The sequence below is a fragment of the Diplotaxodon limnothrissa genome, linkage group LG15 (assembly GCF_057381915.1).
Source record: "Diplotaxodon limnothrissa isolate DT_005_m linkage group LG15, D_limnothrissa_male_GT1.1, whole genome shotgun sequence".
In the NCBI taxonomy this organism is placed as follows: Eukaryota; Metazoa; Chordata; class Actinopteri; order Cichliformes; family Cichlidae; genus Diplotaxodon; species Diplotaxodon limnothrissa.
Window position 1 is genome coordinate 36,009,018 of NC_140610.1, and position 13,290 is coordinate 36,022,307.

General features: G+C 40.7%; 1 protein-coding gene across 4 annotated transcripts in view; it reads right to left on the minus strand.

Moving 5' to 3' along the window:
• The window catches only part of kank3 (KN motif and ankyrin repeat domains 3), a 43,873-nt gene extending 35,025 nt beyond the window's left edge, over window positions 1–8,848 (minus strand). For 2 of the 4 annotated variants that reach the window (XM_085372217.1, XM_085372216.1), the window contains exon 1: window positions 8,785–8,848. The gene's annotated coding sequence lies outside the window, so the exon portion shown is untranslated. The remainder of the gene's footprint in view (window positions 1–8,784) is intronic. The other 2 variants (XM_085372218.1, XM_085372219.1) reach the window with 2 other exon arrangements.
• Between the last annotated feature and the right edge of the window lie 4,442 nt (window positions 8,849–13,290).

Below are 13,290 nucleotides of genomic sequence, written 5' to 3' on the forward strand. Positions count from 1 at the left end.
TATGTTTAATATGCTGCTGAGAATATAGCCCAGAAGAAGCGTATAGTATAGCTTTTATTTTGGAAAGAGACATTTCTCTGTAATAAACACTCTTTTCCAAAGATGAGTGATTCCTCAATCAGATACAGGGCTCGCAAAATCGCTAGCCCGACATCCCGGGGCTAGCGATTTTTCCAGTCGGGCTACCAAAATCTATCTCTGCCCTGCCCTGCCCGTCGGGCTATTGTAGGAAGGAAAAATATGTCAATGCTTTTGCATTCTTTCGGAAATGTAGCTGGGTAATTATGTCATTGGCATCGATGAGCCACTGTCAATATGTGACATATTGAAATCGCATTTGAATTTGCGCTTGTTTTTTGCTTTCACTTTGCAATCGCGTGAACTGTGTATAGAGAGCGACAGCACTGATCTGTGAGTGATGATAATTTGTGCACCAATTCCTCTGACATCGTCTTATTAATAGTTAGCTTACTATGCAAACATGACAGGTGAAATCTCCCGCAGCTTAAACATGTGAGAGGTTGATCACGCAGAGAATCGCTGACCGTTATGTGTGTGTGTGTGTGTGTGTGTGTGTGTGTGTGTGTGTGTGTGTGTGTGTGTGTGTGTAAAAGCAGCAGGATATATATTTTAGTTCTGCTGAGCCAAATAAGACAGGTCAGGGTGAAGAAGTGACAGCCAAAGAAAAGCTTACCACAAAACGGAAAAGTAATGACAAATCAGACTATAAGGCAAAAAGAAAGTGCAGCTTTATGGTTTCATGGACAAAAGAATTTCTGTGGCTGCAATATGACGAGCTAAATAACCGGGGCTGCACATAAGTGGTCCGCAGGTACGCATTCGCTGTCAAAATAAAAAACACACACAAGATAAGAAGTTGCAACGCGTGTTTGCGTACATAAGATTTTCTGGAGGAGGACAGACATTTGTTTAGAACTCTTAAAGATGTCGAAGAAGCTCCTTTAAGCAATTACTTTGGTGTTCTTCCACCTCCAAAGAAATGTCAGAAGGAGTCCGAACCACAAAAGAAGCGCGTATTCTCGGAAAAGTAGTTGCAAGAGGTGAGCTGGCTTCAAACAAATGATGAACACACAGAGATGTGGTGCAGAATGTGCCGTGAAAATCCCACTCTAGCAGACAAAAACAGTGCTTTTTATATGGACGCAAACGCGCGTTGCAACTTCTTATCTGGTGCGCGTCTTTTATTTTGACAGCGAATGCGCACATGCAGACCACTTATGTGCACCCGTGTAAATAACATACAGGGAGTGCAGAATTATTAGGCAAATGAGTATTTTGTCCACATCATCCTCTTCATGCATGTTGTCTTACTCCAAGCTGTATAGGCTCGAAAGCCTACTACCAATTAAGCATATTAGGTGATGTGCATCTCTGTAATGAGAAGGGGTGTGGTCTAATGACATCAACACCCTATATCAGGTGTGCATAATTATTAGGCAACTTCCTTTCCTTTGGCAAAATGGGTCAAAAGGACTTGACAGGCTCAGAAAAGTCAAAAATAGTGAGATATCTTGCAGAGGGATGCAGCAGTCTCAAAATTGCAAAGCTTCTGAAGCGTGATCATCGAACAATCAAGCGTTTCATTCAAAATAGTCAACAGGGTCGCAAGAAGCGTGTGGAAAAACCAAGGCGCAAAATAACTGCCCATGAACTGAGAAAAGTCAAGCGTGCAGCTGCCAAGATGCCACTTGCCACCAGTTTGGCCATATTTCAGAGCTGCAACATCACTGGAGTGCCCAAAAGCACAAGGTGTGCAATACTCAGAGACATGGCCAAGGTAAGAAAGGCTGAAAGACGACCACCACTGAACAAGACACACAAGCTGAAACGTCAAGACTGGGCCAAGAAATATCTCAAGACTGATTTTTCTAAGGTTTTATGGACTGATGAAATGAGAGTGAGTCTTGATGGGCCAGATGGATGGGCCCGTGGCTGGATTGGTAAAGGGCAGAGAGCTCCAGTCCGACTCAGACGCCAGCAAGGTGGAGGTGGAGTACTGGTTTGGGCTGGTATCATCAAAGATGAGCTTGTGGGGCCTTTTCGGGTTGAGGATGGAGTCAAGCTCAACTCCCAGTCCTACTGCCAGTTTCTGGAAGACACCTTCTTCAAGCAGTGGTACAGGAAGAAGTCTGCATCCTTCAAGAAAAACATGATTTTCATGCAGGACAATGCTCCATCACACGCGTCCAAGTACTCCACAGCGTGGCTGGCAAGAAAGGGTATAAAAGAAGAAAAACTAATGACATGGCCACCTTGTTCACCTGATCTGAACCCCATTGAGAACCTGTGGTCCATCATCAAATGTGAGATTTACAAGGAGGGAAAACAGTACACCTCTCTGAACAGTGTCTGGGAGGCTGTGGTTGCTGCTGCACGCAATGTTGATGGTGAACAGATCAAAACACTGACAGAATCCATGGATGGCAGGCTTTTGAGTGTCCTTGCAAAGAAAGGTGGCTATATTGGTCGCTGATTTGTTTTTGTTTTGTTTTTGAATGTCAGAAATGTATAAAGTGGGGCAAAAAAGTATTTAGTCAGCCACCGATTGTGCAATTTCTCCCACTTAAAATGATGACAGAGGTCAGTAATTTGCACCAGAGGTACACTTCAACTGTGAGAGACAGAATGTGAAAAAAAAAAATCCATGAATCCACATGGTAGGATTTGTAAAGAATTTATTCGTAAATTAGGGTGGAAAATAAGTATTTGGTCACCTCAAACAAGGAAAATCTCTGGCTCTCACAGACCTGTAACGTCTTCTGTAAGAAGCTTTTCTGTCCCCCACTCTTTACCTGTATGAATGGCACCTGTTTGAACTCGTCATCTGTATAAAAGACACCTGTCCACAGCCTCAAACAGTCAGACTCCAAACTCCGCCATGGCCAAGACCAAAGAGCTTTCGAAGGACACCAGGAAAAGTATTGTAGACCTGCACCAGACTGGGAAGAGTGAATCTACAATAGGCAAGCAGCTTGGTGTGAAAAAATCAACTGTGGGAGCAATCATCAGAAAATGGAAGACATACAAGACCACTGATAATCTCCCTCGATCTGGGGCTCCACGCAAGATCTCATCCTGTGGGGTCAAAATGATCATGAGAACGGTGAGCAAAGATCCCAGAACCACACGGGGGGACCTGGTGAATGACCTGCAGAGAGCTGGGACCAAAGTAACAAAGGTCACCATCAGTAACACACTACAACGGCAGGGAATCCAATCCCGCAGTGCCAGACGTGTTCCGCTGCTGAAGCCAGTGCATGTCCAGGCCCGTCTGAAGTTTGCCAGAGAGCACATGGATGATACAGCAGAGGATTGGGGGAATGTCATGTGGTCAGATGAAACCAAAGTAGAACTTTTTGGTATAAACTCAACTCGTCGTGTTTGGAGGAAGAAGAATACTGAGTTGCATCCCAAGAACACCATACCTACTGTGAAGCATGGGGGTGGAAACATCATGCTATGGGGCTGTTTTTCTGCCAAGGGGACAGGACGACTGATCCGTGTTAAGGACAGAATGAATGGGGCCATGTATCATGAGATTGTGAGCCAAAACCTCCTTCCATCAGTGAGAACTTTGAAGATGAAACGAGGCTGGGTCTTCCAACATGACAATGATCCAAAACACACCGCCCGGGCAACAAAGGAGTGGCTCCGTAAGAAGCATTTGAAAGTCCTGGAGTGGCCTAGCCAGTCTCCAGACCTCAACCCCATAGAAAATCTGTGGCGGGAGTTGAAAGTCCGTGTTGCTCGGCGACAGCCCCAAAACATCACTGCTCTCGAGAAGATCTGCATGGAGGAATGGGCCAAAATACCAGCTACTGTGTGTGCAAACCTGGTAAAGACCTATAGTAAACGTTTGACCTCTGTTATTGCCAACAAAGGTTATGTTACAAAGTATTGAGTTGTATTTTTGTTATTGACCAAATACTTATTTTCCACCCTGATTTACGAATAAATTCTTTACAAATCCTACCATGTGGATTCATGGATTTTTTTTTCACATTCTGTCTCTCACAGTTGAAGTGTACCTCTGGTGCAAATTACTGACCTCTGTCATCATTTTAGGTGGGGGAACTTGCACAATCGGTGGCTGACTAAATACTTTTTTGCCCCACTGTATTTGTGAATGTGGAGATGTTATATTGGTTTCACTGGTAAAAATAAATAATTGAAATGGATATATATTTGTTTTTTGTTGAGTTGCTTAATAATTATGCACAGTAATAGTCACCTGCACACACAGATATCCCCCTAAAATAGCTAAAACTAAAAACAAACTAAAAACTACTTCCAAAAACATTCAGCTTTGATATTAATGAGTTTTTTGGGTTCATTGAGAACATGGTTGTTGTTCAATAATAACATTATTCCTCAAAAATACAACTTGCCTAATAATTCTGCACTCCCTGTAATGTTCTGCCGGGTGTGTTGTTGGGTTTCCCTCGATTTCTGGGTCGACAAGCGCCTTTGTTACTGGGACCAGTCATTTTAAGAAAGGCCCCCATTAGAACCCATGAGAAATGCAAGAAATGCATTATTGCTCAGTCTGCAATAGCTTTCCCAGAACAAACACCAATTGCAAATAACATACTAAAAATAAACCTGAAAATCTGTTTAGAACAGCGTACTATGTTGCAAAGAGTGAACTACCACTGGCAAAATTTAGCAGTCTTTGCAAACTTCAAAAAGCAAATGGCCTCGATCTTGGTTCCACTTGTCTCTTACTCGTGACTTCAGTGGAAATTTCAAATACAGGATCTGACACAGACTGATTCATGTCCTACACAGTTCTTACAAGTTCATAGAAATTTCTCTTCAATTAGAACCAAGTATTTGAGTTGATGATTGTAATTTTTATACAATGTTGTAATTTGTTTTTCAACAATTTTTTAATTAATGTTTTGTTTCCTTTACAATATTATACTTTAATGTATAATTTTATAAAGGAAACAAAACAGGAAACAAAACATCAATCAAAAAATTGCTCTCTTTTTTATTCGGGCTACTTAAATTTATTTTGGGCTACCAAAAACTGAAGAGTCCCTGCCCGAAGGGCTACCAGGGATTTTGAAATTTTACGAGCCCTGAGATATTTTTTTTTTTTATTACTTTTTTGTTTCAGCAACATTAAATTTAAAAACTGTACTTTTGAGTTAAAATATATATTTATAATTTTAATAAATGACAAATTAAAAAGGCATGAACATTTTTTTTGTATCGAAAAAATATCGAACCGTGACACCAAAGTATCGAACCGAACCGAACCGTGAATTTTGTGTATCGTTGCACCTCTAATAAAAATCAGAAATTCAATACCAAGTTCAGCGAGGCACACAGCGGTCTCTTGTTTACTAACCTGGTTTGTTTAGAGCTCTGTGATCTGGGCAGACCAATACAAAAATTTAATTCTTCACATAAGGGTGATGGGGTCAGTCTATTCATAGAAGAAAACGTATTTCGTTGAGTTGTGCGATTACAGTTTCTGGAGCTTAAAAATACCACACTGATGAAACTATCTCAGCACCAAGTTGGGTATATATAAACAAAGATGTCAGAAAAGTCTGTGTTTCCCAGTCATAATTATTACTTTAGAAGTCTAGATCTCATAATTACCATTACCAAAATCTGACCTGAATGTGGCACAAAATGCGAAGGAAAACAACAGCGAATGAAGTATTGATTTATAGCCCGGTCTCGCTGCGGCGGTTGTATCTCAGTACGTGGCCCGGTCAGAATATGTCAGTTTTATTTTTTACTTCTCCTGACACTGCTGCGTCCAGCTTTCTTTTTCCTGCCTGCATCATGTCACCGCAGTGCACTGGCCTGCTAAAATTAAAGCCACTTGTAATAAAGCTAAAAATACGACCACATGTACTTTATCAAGCAGGACTCATGAGCACACACTCAAATGCAATTTAGTTCTAATTTAATAAACTGTTCTCCATCAGCTCCGAGGTGTAAATCAGGCAGGAATGCATTAATTAGGAAGGCAGTGTTTATTAAAATTATATATATATATATATATATATATATATATATATATATATATATATATATATATATATATATATATATATATATATATATATATATATATAATCCTGTCACTGAGTATCAAGAGTGTTACAGTGACCTCTTGACTCCTCCAAGTAGACTTACTGCCAAGCTATTTTTGAGGTGGCAGCAGTAAGTCAAACCCCAGGGTCCTGTTGCAGAAAGGCAGCTTCCCCTGAGAGAGCGCCACAAAGTTATTAAGAGCTTAACACAAATTCTGAAGAGCTTCTCCTCATCGCCCCCATCAATTTCTCACTCTTACCCTTCATCCAGAGACTTAAGGATGTATTTACTGCAACTGCCTCTTTGATTTCAGTTTTCTGGAGCCCTGATATTTAGTCTGTTAATCCATACGGCTGCTATATTTCACTCCCGAACCAATAAATGAGCTCACTTTTTTTTCTTCCTACTCCCACATTAGTTAATTAAGGAAGAGCTGATGGGTGGACAAGAAATCCAAAAAGGTTACATTATGCAGAATTGCTGACAATAGCGAGGTAACGACGAGCCACCGAGCACCAGCCACTACACTGCTTCACCTACTTATCTCATGATTCCTGTTCTGCTGAGCTCATCGTTCCCAGACAGGCAACAAATTGTTTTATCCCATGACGCGCAACATAACGACAACATCCTGACCGAAAGAACGTCCATGACATTCATGAGGGGTGTGTGTGTGTGTGTGTGTGTGTGTGTGTGTGTGTGTGTGTGTGTGTGTGTGTGTGTGTGTGTTGGCAGCACAAAGCACTCTTCACTGCAAAACAACAGGCCAGAAAATCAAAACATGTCTCTTGGGTTTGAGCCACAGATGGATCTGCAGAGGTTTCTTATTTAATATACAAACAAAGGTCACAACACAATGGCCGCACATTAGAGCTCTGAAACTTTAAACTGGATCCATTTAAACATCAAGGTTACCGTCCCACAGCCTAATAAAGGAGACCTGGAGATCACTTTAGTTTGTCGGCAAATCAAAGTGAAATTAATTTTACTGACCGAACAGCTATTCTCGGTGTGTGTTCTGTCTTCTAGTAGCTGCACATCCGGCAGTGCAAAAGAGACTTAGCAGAGTAGAACTAGGTTATGTGTTCGGCATAAGTTGCATGGTGATTCAGCCAGGTAAGGGTGGACACTTTGATGAAACAGAAAACTCGGACTTCAAGCTCACATAGCTCGAAAACTTCCAATCTTGCTTTATAGTACTTATACACATCTAATTATAGATTCAGTTGAAAAACAACTGATCAGATTTTAAAGACAGAGCATTAATACCACAGTCAGCACTTTATTAATATAGCAGAACCACTGAGCTAAGATCTCTTTTACAACAGAGACTTTGTCAAGATAGCAACCATATAAACTCAAAACATCTCAAAAGTATCAAAAATCCAACATTACATACAGGACCTACAACATAATATGCAGCATTGCCACACTGACTGCCAGTGTTAGGGTAAATGAAGCTGTGGGTATGCAGACCTTGTTTTTTAATAGTAGTGGCGTTAATCACTTTAACCAAAAGCTTAAATACGCACTTCCTGTTTCATTAATACAGGTGAGACAGCAACACAATTCTTTAGCCGCTGAATAACTTCATAACATAAAGTGCACTTCTTCTGTTTGGATGAAGGATCAAAGTCGAGTTGTAAAAACTTGTGTCTTTGTATCGAAAAGAAATGCAGCAAAAGTTTTTATTGTCTTATAAACCTTCAAATTCATGGATGTGTGAATAAAAAAGGAAAAAAGAGCCTCTGAGGGTAATATCTCATCACCTCACTGGTATTTAATGTAACACGCCCCCAACAGCGCTGCCACTTAGGATTTTTTTTAAAGCAGTGCTGTTTTCAAGCTAAACATCCGGAGCTGTGGCTGCAGGCCGTCCATCATCCCAAGTGATTCATAGTGAGAGGCTGATGAAGCCAGCAAAGCTACAGGGCAAACCAGACACTGGAATCACAGCACTTTATTATAAGACAGGAAAGCAGCCAGGGGGACAGATATTGGGGGTGCTGACTTGGGATGGAGGGGGATTTCCGTCCTATAAAGCAGCCTCACCCCTCCCACAACAATGTCTGGCACAGAAAGATGTTCCCTTCTTTACTGAAGCTACATTTAGTTTGCTTCACATGTGAAGAAGCTGCAGTGTGTCCTGCAGGAAGAGGTGTAAAAGGAGATGCGCACTGAAGTGGCTCGTCTGAGGTTTGACAAGTCAAAGCAACAGCAATAACAACAACAACAACACAACAAGAAAACCACAAAAGATATCACGAACACTGACCTAAATCCTGTCATTTCTAATGTGAGACAGCCGCAGGCAATAAAACACAGCTTTAAAGTGAATGGTTCTCATAGCAAATGCAGTGGTGGGAGAAAAGCCCTGTTTGGGAAACAAAAACTATTTTCAGTTTGCCAAATTAGTGGCGAGGGAGCCAGTACAAACCACATCCACTCAGACAGTTCAGTAAAACCTAAATAGAGTCTGAGTAGACTCTAAATTTAAAAAAGGGAGCATTTAAAATAATTTAAAAATGTATATATTATATATAAGGTTCCAGAGGCAAACACAAAATCAGACATTATCAATAATCCACTGGAACAGTTTGCAGCAGCCTCTGTTTAATAAGACACAACTACTTTGGCCAGAGGCTCGATTAGTAATAATCAGCTAATCAATACAGCCATGGACCCCCTCGGGCACTGCTGTCTTACCTTGTGGCTGCCCTCCGTCCAGTCACACTGAGGCTTGTCATAACTTCAGGAGAGGTAAGAAAAGTTTGGGAGGAGAAGGAGGGAGGGGGAAAAAAAACTCCTACCCCCTGACTTCAGCCTTTGGGTCAAGTTACCGAAAAAGTTTAAAATGTGTTTCCGATTTAGAATTTCAAAATAAAACGACCACGTTGCACTGAAGGGGTTTGTTTTATCTCTTGTATACATTTACATCTCTAATCTCGTTTTCTTAAATCACGTTCTATCACAGCTCCTGTGTATACGCTGATGACAGACCTGTCAGCTTCAGTTATCTAATGTTTTGTCTGATATTATAAATACATTTAGAGCATTGAACTTTTAATTTATTTATTTATTTATTCATTCATGCTTTTGTATTGTAAAATTGATTTTCTAAAACATGCATTTTATTATTTTATTTCTCAGTAGTGATACAGTAATAATACAGTAGGTTTAACATTTGCATGATTTTTAGTAAAGATCATTGTCTGATCAGTAAATAAGTCCAACAAACAGGTTTTCTTTCAACACGGCAGAGCATACACAAACATAATTCAAACTCACGACTGCTTATATCATGACTGATGCGTTGCTTTCTACCACTCTACTTGTGTGTTTGTCGGATGCACAGAGTGATGAGGATTTGGAAAAGCATCATTGGTGTTTATACATATTCCTTGTCTTACGGGGTTTTGTTTTGTTTTTTAACCTATGAAAATCATCTTCTGTGAGCATACTGTGTATCTATTAGTGTGAGTGAATATCAAGGGTGGGGGGGGGGGGGGGGGTAATGTCAGCTGAAGCTTGAAAACAATTGAGGCGCTGATTTGTTTATGTTGTAGCAGGTTATCGGCTGCAAATCTTTTAACTGTTCCCAAAGCAGATCTCAGAAAATTAGTGCTCAGGATGCATTCAGGTACTTTTAAAACAAGCCACCTGCTGACCTCAGAGCAATTACAACTATGCTTACATTCAAAAGCAGACTTAAAAGTGTATATTTAACTTTTATATATTATTTATAAGAATTTGTAACTTTTTATTTTGTCTTTAATTGCTTTTTATGTTTTTATATTTTATTATAAGTATGTTGGTTTAACGTCTAATGAAATGTTGCTTTAACTGGCTTTTATTTTGAATGCAGAGGCCTTCTTTTCCGTCATTTCCTGTTTAGCTGCAACGACAGATTATATTTTGACGTAGGTTTTGGAGAGTTTGCCGCTAATTCCATCTTGAAGGAACACTGACAAACAGCTGAATGCTCCAATCAGGAACCCTGTGTGGAGCCCCCAGGGACCGACGACACATAGGCGGGACTTGTTTGTCAGTTTGGTCAAATGGCGCCAAATCTGGCATGTAATCATAAATCATTTTTAAATATTTCTTTTGTTTCTTGCATGTAAGGTCATTTGTGCCATTGTAAAAAAAAAAAAAAAAAAAGCCCAACACAAGTTAAAATTTCTGGGTTTGAGATCAAAGTTTTTCCTTAACTCAAAGGGTTTGGTTGGTAAATTAACAGGAAGAAACCTCCAACAGATGCAGGGTCAAGGAGGGTTGGCCATCTACTGTGACTGGTTAGGGGCTACGGGAGGAAGACAGACAAAAGATACGCTGTGGAAGAGAACCAGAGATGAATAATAACTAATGATTAAGGAGGCCAGTGAAGAAGAAGCACTCAGTGCATCATGGGAAGCTCCTTGCAGCCTGGGCTTATTGCAGGGTAACAATGGGAAGATTCAGGGTCACCTGATCCAACCCTAACTATGGGCTTTGTCAAAAAGGAAAGTTTAAAGCCTCATCTTTAAAGAAGAGAGGGTGTCTGTCTCTTGAGTCCAAACTGGGAGCTGAGAGGTTAAAAATAAAGTTTCTTGAGACGCCTTTGTGGCCGATTTATTCTAGACTGTCTGCCTGAGGGATGAAAAACCATGATTCCAAGAGATTTTCCCACATTTGGTGCTTTGACAGTTGTAGTGAAGGATTAATGACAAATAACAGCGTCACCAACCACAGGGCAGGGGACGCTGTTATTGGTCAAGTCTAACTGAACTCCTACTGGGTATTTTGGGTCCTACTTTGAGGTATTTACTCAGAATTTTGAGTTAATAAGTTGAGCTTTTGACATGCCTAATTCGAAATTTCAAGATCTGAAATTGACAAAACCGTCCAAGTATTGTGTGTCTCTTCCTGGCCTCAAAAAGGGGATGATTGACTTATTACCTGAAGTGGGAGCCCACCATCACCTCCGTCATTAAGAAAGCCCAGCAGAGGATGTACTTCCTGAGGCAGCTGAAGAAATTCAACCTGCCAACACGGACGATGATGCAGTTCTACACTGCAATCATCGAGTCCATCCTCACCTCCTCCATCACCGTGTGGTACGCTGGAGCCACTATCAGGGAACAACAGAGACTGCAGCGTGTTGTGCGCTCTGCTGAGAAGGTGATTGGCTGCAGACTCCCATCTCTGCAGGACCTGTACACCTCCAGGACACTGGGGAGTGCAGCTCGGATCTCAGCTGACCCTTCTCACCCTGGACACAGTCTGTTTGACCTGCTTCCCTCAGGCAGGAGGCTCCGGTCCATTCGCACCAGAACCTCTCGCCATAAGAACAGTTTCTTCCCCTCTGCTGTTGGACACATGAACAATAACCTTATGACTGTTCCCACCACTAACACATGACCCTACGTTGTGTTCACTGCATCATTCCATGTTTGGCACTGATCACCACCTGCACTCATGTATATATCATGTATATATCTATCTATCTACTTAGCACTTTTAATTCTTATTCTCATTTTTATTTTCATGTCCATTTAAGCTTAATTTATAACAGTATTTATAACAGTATGTTTGCACTGAAGCACCGCAGCAATTTCCTAATGTTGTAAACCCGCTCAACATTTGGCAATAAAACCCTTTCTGATTCTGATTGTGATTATTCGAAAGTACCTTCATAAAGCACTGTAAACTGCATCACCTGCCATCCAACAGCTGAGGGCGCTGTAGTCTTTCCAGTATGAAGGTACTCACAGGGATTCTCTACATACAACAAACAGGACGCCTGAAAACAAAAAGATTCCTAAAGTGGCTGTGACAAAGAAGCTTCCAAATGTTTTATACTGAATTAAAAATTTAAAAGAAACCTTACTGAGCCAAAATATTTGAAACCAAACAAAGAAACTGTAAAGGGTCATTTCAGTGAAATAAAGAATGAAAATATTGGCTTTAATACAATAAAAAGACATCAGCCACACACAAAGATACCAGTCTGAATGAAGTGTAACAAAGACTAACTAGGGAGAAGAGCCCTGCACCATAACAAAATGTTAAAATATCTCAAATTGATTCCCAAAATTCTTTTTCTGCTGTACGTTTTGGTTATTTCTCACCATTTTGATCACCGTCAAAGCAAAGACTCTATAAAAAAAACTAAAAACTTAAGGATTATCATGTTGCATCATTCTCCTGACATGCTTGTTGAGTTCATCCAGTATTTTGGGGTGTGCACAGCTGCATTTAGCTCTTGTGTATCTTCAGTCATTTCTAATTCATCGCCTTGCTCCATGTTCATTACTGCAGTGATCCTCTGGTCTGAGCTATGAAGCAAGTTCAACATAAAGAGCATTTTGTTTTTGCTGTTTGCATGAAATTTAACAGCAGGAATAGGAGTATTCATGCATGAGTCAAACATAAGCGTGCAATTAGGACTAAGTTTGGGTCCAAACCTAAGAGCTCTTTCATGCTGGTAATCAAACTGATGGCCCCAAAGATGAAACTACTGCTGTCAGTGGTTATGGGAGGGTTTAATCCAAGAACTTTTATGGATGACTGGTCTGTCCACAGGGATTTTCTTCCCACAGAAATGACCTCAAATGAACGCTACATTACTCTGTACTTTCAGCTCTCAAATGTGTCTCTGAGGATTCACGGGTTTTTTAAAAACCTTGTTAATGGTGAATTGTAACCATTGTTAAGCTTACACGGCAATTAATTGTGAAATCTGTTTTTATGGCCTTGAGGCTCAAAGTTTGGGCCTGCATTTTTGTTGGAGTCTACTCAACCTGTTTCTTATTTGTGCATCAGCTCAAACAATCAACATATTAAAATTCAAATAATACACTCATTCTCAACCATTTATTATCTTTTTCATATCACACAGAGCTGTTGTTTGCTTTCTCAAAAAGTGTAATATAAATTTTTATTACTGGGTTTAGCATTCATCCATCCATTGTTTTAGGTCACTGAGCAGCAGTCTAAGCAATGATACCCAGACCCTCATCTGCTACCTCCTCCAGCTCTTCTGGGGGTGGATGCTGAGGCGTTCCCATATCAGCCAAAAGATATAATGCCCTGGGTTGGCTCCCAGTCAGGCCTGCCCGAAACATCTCACCTTATCCAGGAGAAATTTGCCCCAGATAGTGTCTTCCAAGACAAACTGGTCCTTGGTGTCAGGCCAGACCAAGACCAAGATAGAAGATCAGTGGTCCATAT